The following is a 10,419-nucleotide window of genomic DNA, read 5'->3' as shown; positions in this document are numbered from 1 at the left end:
CATTTCGGCCAACAGCTCCCTTTGCTTGTTTTCGCTAGTTGACCTTTCTCATTTCTCTTCCTGTCGTCGCTTGATAGCACTCTTTGCGAGCTTTTACTAAACAAGCTCTCTCATTTTGGTTTCTCTACTCCCGTCGCCTCGCGGTACCCGAAGGTTTTCACCGACAAGACTCTCTCATTTTACTTCTCTCAATTTAGAATGTACCGGCCTCCAATCATGATATCTCTTGGCTCCCCCTACCTTTGGTAATTGATCTGAAAGGCCTGTGTTTTGTAAAGAACAGTAGATGATACTACAAATTCTTAAACCGTTTGGTGTGCCCCGGCTTCAATTTCAGGGTAAATGGGATTTTATTGTTGGTGTGACTGAACCTCAGAGAGAGGCTGCCTACGTATCATTTCGGAATCAAGTCAGATGTAGTTTAGGCTCTCATCAATGTTTTGTTTTGTTTGTTTTGTTTCTCTTTTTTTTCTCTTTTTTTTCTCTTTTTTTTCTTTTTTTTTCTTTTTTTTCCTTTTTTTTTTGATTGGTAACCAAAAAATGTAACCGGCTCAAAGGCTTGTAGAGAGATTTGATAATGTTTGGGGTAGTGGGAATAAAACCTTCATCATTTCAAATGTGTTAGGACAACTGGAGTACAATTCAGACATAGTATCTTTTGACTGCATCCGCATTCACCGTTGTTTCGGGATCATTTCCTTCAATATCACCTAGGTATAATGCTCCTCTCCGCAATATCTTCCTGATGATGTATGGGCCTTTCCAGTTTGGAGAAAATTTCCCTTTTGCTTCCTGGTGATGTGGCAGAATGCGCCCCAGTACCAGTTGACCCACTTCGAAATTCCTGGGTCGGACTTTCTTGTTGTAAGCACGAGCCATTCTTCGTTGGTACAACTGCCCATGACAAACCGCAACCATTCTTTTCTCGTCAATCAAAGTCAACTGCTCCAATTGAGTCTTAACCCATTCGCTGTCTTCGATTTCTGCTTCGACAATGGTTCGAAGCGAAGGAATTTCTACCTCTGCTGGTATTACAGCCTCGGTTCCATAAACCAAGAGATAAGGGGTTGCCCCTACTGACGTGCGTACCGTAGTGTGATATCCCAATAATGCAAACGGTAACTGCTCATGCCACTGTTGGGAACTCTGGATCGTCTTCATCAAAATCTTCTTGATGTTCTTGTTTGCTGCTTCTACAGCGCCATTAGCCTTGGGCCGGTAAGGAGTGGAATTCCTATGCGTTATTTTGAACTGCTTGCATACATCTCCCATCAAGTGACTATTCAAGTTCGCTGCATTATCTGCGATGATAGTTGCAGGAATGCCGAAACGACAGATAAGATTTGAATGTACAAAATCCACTACAGCTCTTTTAGTGACCGACTTGAGAGTGACGGCCTCTACCCATTTTGTGAAGTAGTCGATGGCAACCAGTATAAATCTATGTCCATTTGAGGCCTTCGGCTCGATTGAACCAATGACGTCCATGCCCCAAGCAACAAATGGCCAAGGTGCAGACATGGGATGCAATTCCGTGGGAGGTGCATGAATCAAATCACCGTGCACCTGACACTGATGACACTTCCGAACAAAGCTAAAGCAGTCCTTTTCCATGGTCATCCAGTAATAACCTGCTCGAAGGATTTTCTTTGCTAAAACATACACATTCATGTGAGGTCCGCACACTCCTGCGTGTACTTCGTGCATGATCCTCCTTGCCTCCTTGGCATCAACACATCTTAGTAGATTGAGGTATGGGGTCCTCTTATACAACAATTCGCCGATAAAAAAGAAACCACTTGCATGTCGCCTAATGGTTCTCTTTTGATCTCCAGTAGCATGTTCGGGATAATCTTGTGTCTTCAAGAACCTCTTGATATCATGGTACAATGGATGTGTACTCGATCCTGTCTCGATTGCGTTATAGTAGCTGTGTCTTTCCCTGATTTAGATTTCCAAGGGATCGATGTGGGCGTTGCCTGGGTAAGGTAGCATTAAAGCCAAGGTAGCAAGCGCATCCGCTAGTTCATTGTGACACTGTGGGATATACCCGAACTCTATTGATTTAAAACGCTTTCCGAGGTCCTCCACGTGCTATCGGTAAGGAATAAGCTTGATATCCCGAGTTTCCCATTCACCTTGGGCTTGCCAGAGAATCAGGTCAGAATCTCCCATAATCAGTAAGTTTTCGACATCCTGATCGATTTCCATATGCATGCCTATGATGCAGGCTTCATACTCAGCTGTATTGTTCGTGCAAAAGAAACGCAGTCTAGCTGTGGTAGGATAATGCTGACCGGAGGGTGAAATCAAAATTGCCCCGGTTCCTACACGTTTGGCATTTACGGCCCCATCAAAGAACATCTTCCAAACATGAGTGTCTTCCGAGACTACTTCTACGGTGTTTATTGTTTCATCTGGAAAATAGGTACTCAACGGCTGGTATCCCTCATCAACTGGATTTTCGGCCAAATGATCTGCTAACGCCTGGGCTTTCATTGTCGTGCGGGTGACATAGACTATGTCGAATTCAGTAAGCAAGATTTGCCACTTGGCCAGTCTTCCAGTAGGCATCGGTTTCTGAAATATATACTTCAAAGGATCCAGCCTGCTTATGAGGAAAGTAGTGTGGGCTTCGAGATAATGTCTAAGCTTTTGAGCAACCCACGTTAGAGCGCAACACGTTCTTTCTAGCAGAGTATACTTGGCCTCGTAGCCGGTGAATTTCTTTCTCAAGTAGTAGATTGCTTGTTCTTTCTTTCCGGTTATGTCATGTTGCCCGAGGACGCAACCGAAAGAATTTTCCAAGACTGTCAGATACAAGAACAGTGGTCTCTCTGGCTCTGGTGGGACCAAAACTGGGGGATTTGAAAGATATTCTTTGACTTTGTCAAAAGCTTCTTGACACTCATCCGTCCATTTGATCGCCACATCTTTCCTCAATAGCTTAAATATGGGCTCACACGTGCTCGTCAGCTGGGCAATGAATCGACTGATATAGTTTAGCCTGTCCAACAAACTCATCACGTCTTTCTTCGTTCTCGGGGGAGGTAGATCTCTGATAGATTTAATCTTTGTTGGATCTAATTCGATACCTCTCCTGCTCACTATGAAGCCCAAAATCTTGCCCGATGGGACTTCGAAAGCACATTTGGCTGGGTTCAGCTTCAAGTCGTACTTCCTCAGTCTCTCGAAGAACATCCTCAAATCTTGGATGTGATTATCCTGCGTCGTGGACTTGACTATCACGTCGTCCACATACACCTCTATTTCTTGATGCATCATGTCATGAAAAATGGCAGTCATGGCCCTCATATAAGTTGCCCCAGCATTCTTCAGACCAAATGGCATAACCCGATAACAGTAAGTGCCCCAAGGTGTAGTGAAGGCCGTCTTCTCGACGTTTTCTTCATCCATCAATACCTGATGATACCCAGCGCAGCAATCTACGAAAGATTGTATCTCATGTTTGGCGCAATTATCAACAAGGATGTGGATGTTGGGCAATGGGAAATTGTCTTTGGGACTTGCCCTATTCAGATCTCGATAATCCACACATACCCGAGTCTTCCCATCTTTTTTCTGTACTGGAACTACGTTCGCCAACCATGTTGTATACTGGACTACCCGAATCACTCCTGTTTCAGTTGCTTGGTGATCTCCTCTTTAATTTTGTCACTGACCTCAGTTTTGAACTTTCTTTACTTTTGTTGAACTAGAGGACAATCAGGGTGAATTGGCAATTTATAAACCACTAGATCAATACCTAGTCCTGGCATGTCATCGTATGACCAAGCAAACACATCTTTAAATTCAAAAAGGAGTTGAATTATCGCGTCTCGCGTTTTCTCATCCGTGTGAATGCTTATTTTGGTCTCTCGGATTTCTTCAGGAGTCCCTAAATTAACTGGTTCGGTGTCATTCAGATTTGGCTTAGGTTTAATTTCAAAGTGTTCCAATTCTCGGTTTATTCCCCTAAAAGACTCTTCTTCATCATATTCTTGTTCTGGGTTCATTATTTCACAATTAAATAGCTCGTTGTGATCTGGGCATGAAGTCCGCAAGCATGTCATATTTAAAGCCGCATTATTATAACTGAAAGAAAAGATAAATGAAAAATAACAAAAATCAGAACAAAGGAAAAAATGAGAAAACAATGATGATGATTTTTTTTTCTCGGAATTTGGAAGACAACAAATGTTTACAACTCAGGATTCAAAACAACAATTGAAGGGAAGAAAACATCCAAGTTATATCCTGGAGATAACTCGTGATGCAGGAAAGGTGGCAGGACAGGTCTACCGGACTTCTGCCTAGTCGGGAATGGCGTGGCCTCCCAGTTTTGAAGTTTGGCATCTGGCCCCATATATATCATCTCGGCGGTGCTGGTGCCTTCTCCTGATTGAACCATGTGAGCCTCATAGAGCATTTCTCTCATTGCCCCACATATCTCCTCGATTTCCTCAGCCGTGAAAACCTCATCGTCTTCTTCTTCAGTGTATCTTGGTCTGATGAAGGTTTCATATAAATCCGGCAGTGGCCGAGGCAGTTTCCAACCCTCATCCTTCCTCTTCTTTGCCCATTCTTCATCTTCTGGAGTGGGTTGAAAACCTATCCCAAAAAGTTTCTTAGCGGATGGCAAGGTGATGGGTTGCGTTATTCCTTGCAATGTTCGTCCGAGCCCTTTCCCTGGCCTGAATCCGTGCCGGATCATCTCTTTTGCTACCATGATCGAGGCGTTAGACAAGAAATATTGGGGGCACGGTCTTCCCTCTTCATACTTCTCAGCTAACACAACTTTGAAAGCCTGAAAGACCGTGTGCTCGCTCCCTTCCCTTGGTTCAAGATATGGGATGGACAGGTCCCGATAAATAGACTGCTCGTCTTCTCCGTGGACCACAATTTCTCGGTCTTCATACTCAAACTTCACCATTTGGTGAAGAGTGGAAGGCACAGCTCCTGCCGCATGAATCCAAGGTCTGCCGAGGAGAAAATTGTAGGAAGTATCCATGTCAAGCACCTGGAAGGTTATTTCAAACTCCACTGGCCCTATGGTCAACACCAAGTCTATTTCCCCGAGGGTGTCTCTCTTGACGCCGTCAAAAGCCCTTACGCAGACATTATTGGGGCGGATTCCTCCGGTCCCAATTTCCATTCTCTGTAGCATGGAGAGCGGACAAATGTCAACACCTGAACCTCCATCCAACATTACCCGCTTGATGTAGTAGTCTTCGCATTTAACTGTTAGATGCAAGGCTTTGTTGTGTGCCGCTCAATCTGGGGGTAAATTGTTCTTGCTGAAAGAGACCTGATTAATGGCGAAGAACCTCTCCGTCATCCGTTCCAGTTGTTCAACTGAGGTTTCAACTGGTACGTATGCTTCGTTCAGGGTCTTGAACAAGATCTTTTGGTGCTCGGTCGACCTCATCAGTAGTGATAGCATGGACACTTGTTCGGGTCATTTGTGTAGTTGATCTACCACTTCGTAGTCTAGCATTTTCATTTGTTGGAAGAAAACTTCCGCTTCTTCAATGCTTACAGGCTTCTTTGGTGGGAAGCGTCTCCGCGTGGCGTTGTTTAGCTCTTGAGTGTTCGAATACCTTCCAACGAAAGTATTTTCCAGAAGTTCTCCCGTGACTTCTTTACCTTTGTACGTAACCAACGTTCTTTGATAGTTCCACGGCGTTGTCGATGGGTTGGTCATCGGCTCCTGTGGCACGCATCCGATAACCGCTGGCTCATTCAGCCGAGGTGGTTGAATCGTTCCCCGGACCACATAGGCCCCTTTTGGTACGTACATTTCCCTTGCCCTTTTGACTTCGAAACTCTGCGGCTTCTCTGCTTGACCTCGCGGGACGTAAAGAACTCCATTCTTCATATGCACCGTCTTTTTCTCCTTCTTTTCAGGCTCGCACTTCACAGTACTGACCTTCTTTCCCCCTTTTTCTAGCTTTTGGGCTGTTTCAGGCTTTTTCCCTGCATCGACAATGGCGATTATAGCTTTCAAAGCACGGTCAAATTCTTTGTCTTCGCAAATCATTCCAATCAGCGGCCCGTTATTGTGAGTTGGCAATGGATTATTAGTCACGTTTGGGACCTCCTCATCCCTTAGCACTATTTTCCCCTGCTCTATTAAATTCTCGACCACCCTTCTCAAAGCCCAGCAGTCGTTGTATCGTGCCCTTCCGCTCCTGAGTGATAGGCGCATCTAACACCGGCTTTGTAAGAAGGTGATGCCGGATTGTGCCTTGTTTGAGGGACTGGCTGCAAGAAACCCAACTGGACTAGTTTCGGGAACAAAGTAGAGTATGGTTCACCGATGGTTGTGAAGGTTCGCCTTATAGGTGGTTACTGAGGGCAGAAGTTATTTGGAGGAGGTTGTGGGTTATAGTGGTTGCGGTAGGGAGGCTGGTTTCTGGGAGGTGGAGCTTGGCCCCGATTGGCTTGCTGTGACGGATGGACATAAGGATGGGTGTTCATGACCATGTAGGGTTGAGGAGCATATGCCACATTTTGGTGGGGGTAGTAGTGTTATGGGGTCCTTTCTGGAAAACGAGGCCTGTGATTACGATATTCCCTTGCTTCTGATGCTGCCATGGCCGTTTCATCCTTTTTCTTTCCTCTTGCCATTCCTCCGGACCCGCTTTGGACGGCTTGGGAGGTTGCCCTTATGGCTGCCTGACTCAAAATTCTACCCGTTTTCAGACCATTCTCCACCATCTCCCCAATCTTAATCGTTTCTGCGAAAGGCTTTCCCATGGCTGACATCATGTTTTGGAAATAGTCGGACTCTTGAGCCTGGAGAAAAGTAGTGACCATTTCTATCTCGTCCATGGGAGGCTTCACCCTTGACGCCTGCTCGCGCCACTTAATAGCATATTCTCTGAAGCTTTCTGAAGGTTTCTTCTTCAAGTTTGACAGAGAATTTCGGTCTGGTGCAATGTCGATGTTATACTGGAATTGTCTCACAAAATCTGTGGCGAGATCATCCCATATATGCCATCGGGATATGTCCTGGTCCATATACCATTCCGAGTCTATTCCTACCAGACTTTCCCCGAAATATGCCATTAGCAACTCCTCTTTTCCTCCGGCTCCCCGCAATTGGTTGCAATATTTCTTGAGATGAGCAATGGGGTCCCCATGCCCGTCGTACTTCTCAAACTTTGGGGTCTTGAAACCCACTGGTAGGTGCACGTGAGGGAACATGCATAGATCGGCATAGGAGACGCTTTTCTGTCCGCTCAAACCTTGTATGTTCTTCAAACTCTTCTCAAGGCTTCTCATTCTTTTGGCCATCTCATCTTGTTCAGCAATTTTGGGGTTCTGATCCTGCCCAGGTGCAAACTTGCATTGAGGCTGTGGAGGATGAGTGCTGGTGGTGAACCGAGTTGGTTCCATTGAGAAAGATGGTGCTTGGAATTTAAACGAGGATGAGTCAAAATTTGGCTTGTATGTAGCAGGTTGTGCCGTGATCGGGCAGGGTGGTGCAGTAAGGATGTTTGTGTTTACATCCGTTGTTGACACTCGGGGATAAGAAAGCCGAAATGGCTGGATACCCGAACGGGGTAGCAGGATAGCTTATGGGGACATTAGAAGTCCCGCTTGTCCTGGAGAATAACTCAGGGAATCCAGGGACGACACTTGGTGGCTCTTTTACGTTATTCCAGTCATCCAACATTTCCAACATACGGAGCCGCAGTATTCTATTTTCCTCCGTAGTTGCGGACTCGGGCGTAAGGACGGCCGAGATCGAACTCTCCTCAGAAACAGGAATTGTCGGCAAAGGAATTTCTGAAGACATTTCTATGCTTCCTTTTGACCTTGTGAAATAAGTGTGAGCACCGCCTCGTGACTTAACAACAGGTAATTGAACACTCCCTTTCGACCTCGTGAAGTATGAGTGTGAGACCATACTTTCACCAAACCAACCGCCTTTTCTAAAACCTGGAGGAACTCAACGACAAACGATTGGTTAGTTCGAAACAAATAACAGATAGACAATCTCACGTTGGGGAATGATGCACCTATACAGTTAAGTGGATCCCTACATGTTTGCGACGAAAGCATGCGTCATTCCGGCTTTCTTTTTATTATATTTTTATTTTTCTTTTATTTCTCCTTTTATTTTTTGTGGTTAAAATGTGACCGGATCCGATGAGGATTGCCTGCGTACCACGATGCCACATGAATCAGATCATTACGTAGTTCAAAAACATATGAGTGTAAAAAGAAGCACACCTTTTATTACTGAAACGATCTATTACAACCAACATTTTTGAAAAAGGAAGACCAAACCTTGAAAATAAACATAGACTCAAACAGACTAAAACACCCTGATGCGGAAAGATAGACAGAAGATGTTAAGATACAGACTCGACCTATGAATACATTATGGTTTTGAAAATTGGTGCCCGCGGGGCATTGTTCGGCCTCGCCGCGGTCCTGGGTGTGAGATCCCTTTCAAGTTGTTCCAACTTATGCATGGCCTACTTGACATAACCCATCACTGACGAGAGAATGGTAACGCTGGTCATGTTCTCACACCGTAGACACCGCCTGATGATGGCATGGGCAATGGTCCTGATCCTATCTCTGGTTTGTTTCTTCTCTATGAGCAGGCGTTTTATCTAATTACTGCACATCTTGAATACCTGAGAATCCTGTATATGCTGATCCTTCAATTGCCGCACTTCTACCTTCATCTGGGCTAACAAGTCGTAATAGTATCTGCTCTCAATTTGGAAATCCTTGGCCTGATTAACTGCTTTAAACTCAAGTGCAGCCATCTCTCTCTTCATTTTGGCCATAGTTTTCTCGTGGTCGCCTTTCAATTGATGCAAGTATCGGTGATGATTATTTACTCTTGTATCCCACTATGCCCTGAGCTCTGTCATGACGTTTTTAGACTTTTCTAAACCATCTCGCCATTCCTTGACTTCACTTTTCAACCTTTTTATCAACTGCTCGTCTGATCGACTCCTTGGCTGTTTATCAACATCCATCTTCACCTTTTTGATCTGGGCCCTGAGCATCTCGTTTTCCTGAGTCAACCTGTTTCGTCCTCCCAGATCGGTAGCAACTTGCACGTTGTGCTCATATTTCAGGCTTTCCACTTGTTGCTTCAACCTGCTGATTTTGGTATGATAGCCTCTTTCTTTTGCCAACCAATCCCACTGCTTTTGCGATGACTCCGCGAAATTCAGGATGTGGGGTCTTTTAGTCGGCCTTTCATGTTCGAGTTCTCTTCTGTACCATGCAAGGTAGCCTGGTGCAATTTCACTTTTGGCCCGATCCCGCACGCAAGTATCTGCTTTCAAATATTGACATTCATTCCAGATCTGGCGGATTTTTGCTTTAGGAAATTGTCCGTCAGGACTTATCTACATTGTTTGAGCACTAAGATCCTCCTCGTGTAGTACTATCTGGTATCTTTCGAGCTGTCTCAAGACTCGGCAGGGCGCGTAAGGTTGAATGCTCTTAAGTCCCATCAGTAGGAAATGAGTTTTAGTTGCTGGCATATATATGACCTCATCAACAGGCAGCCATCCCAGTGTCCACCGTATTTGGTTGGCAGTAAGAGCTTGAAAGAATGAGGTCCATGCCATAACTCTTTTGGGCAGACTGATCTCTTTGGTTCTCGTGTAAAATTCTTCTATGCAAGTTTTCTCCGAGGAACCATGGCTCAAGAGCTCGGAACGATGGCAGAGATGTTCAGTTATCCACATTTGTTGCAGCAAGTTACAACCTTCGAAGAAATTTCCCCCGGCTTTGCAAGCTGTGAGAGCTCGAAAGATATCGGATACCACCATAGGCGTGAGAGTACTGTCGTTCTGAGTGAGCAAAGCACTGACTACCCCGGATATTTTCAGATCAGTATTCCCATCTTTCCTTGGAAATACTAAAAGGCCCAAAAATGTTATCATGAAAGCCACCCGTTTGTGCTTATCCCACTTCTGACGACTACCTTTGCTGCATAGCTTATTAATCAGATTGTTGAATCCTCCTACATGACCATACCTGTCGTATATGAAGCATGGATTAGAAAAACCGGTGGCCAAATCTGGGTTGCGGACCGTCCTGGGTATTTTTAGTGAGTCTAGGAATCGATGTACCGTGACAGCTCTTGGGGCGACAAGGTATTTTTGCCTTAACGGAAGTTCAGCATTTCCGATGTACCCAGCCATTTCTTCCATAGTCGGGGTGAGTTCAAAATCGGAGAAGTGGAAAACATTGTGTGCCGGGTCCCAGTAGGTGACCAAAGCTCTTATGATATCACCACGAGGCTAGATTTCCAATAAACCCGTGAGACCTTTCAGATATTTCTTGACCTCACCTTGCCCCTCAGCACCTAAATCATTCCACCATAGCCGTAACTTGACAGGGATTTTAGTCATTATCGAAAAGTGTTCATTTTGC

The 10,419-nt window shown here is 45.0% G+C and overlaps 1 pseudogene; it reads right to left on the bottom strand.

The window, feature by feature from the left end:
* Positions 1-642: 642 nt before the first annotated feature.
* Positions 643-8,810, bottom strand: LOC138884600 (uncharacterized; annotated as a pseudogene).
* Positions 8,811-10,419: the final 1,609 nt, after the last annotated feature.

The sequence above is a fragment of the Nicotiana sylvestris genome, unplaced genomic scaffold (genome assembly GCF_000393655.2).
Source record: "Nicotiana sylvestris unplaced genomic scaffold, ASM39365v2 Un00001, whole genome shotgun sequence".
Lineage (NCBI taxonomy): Eukaryota > Viridiplantae > Streptophyta > Magnoliopsida > Solanales > Solanaceae > Nicotiana > Nicotiana sylvestris.
Note: the sequence above shows the minus strand (reverse complement) of the source record. Positions and strands in the feature narration are given on the sequence as shown.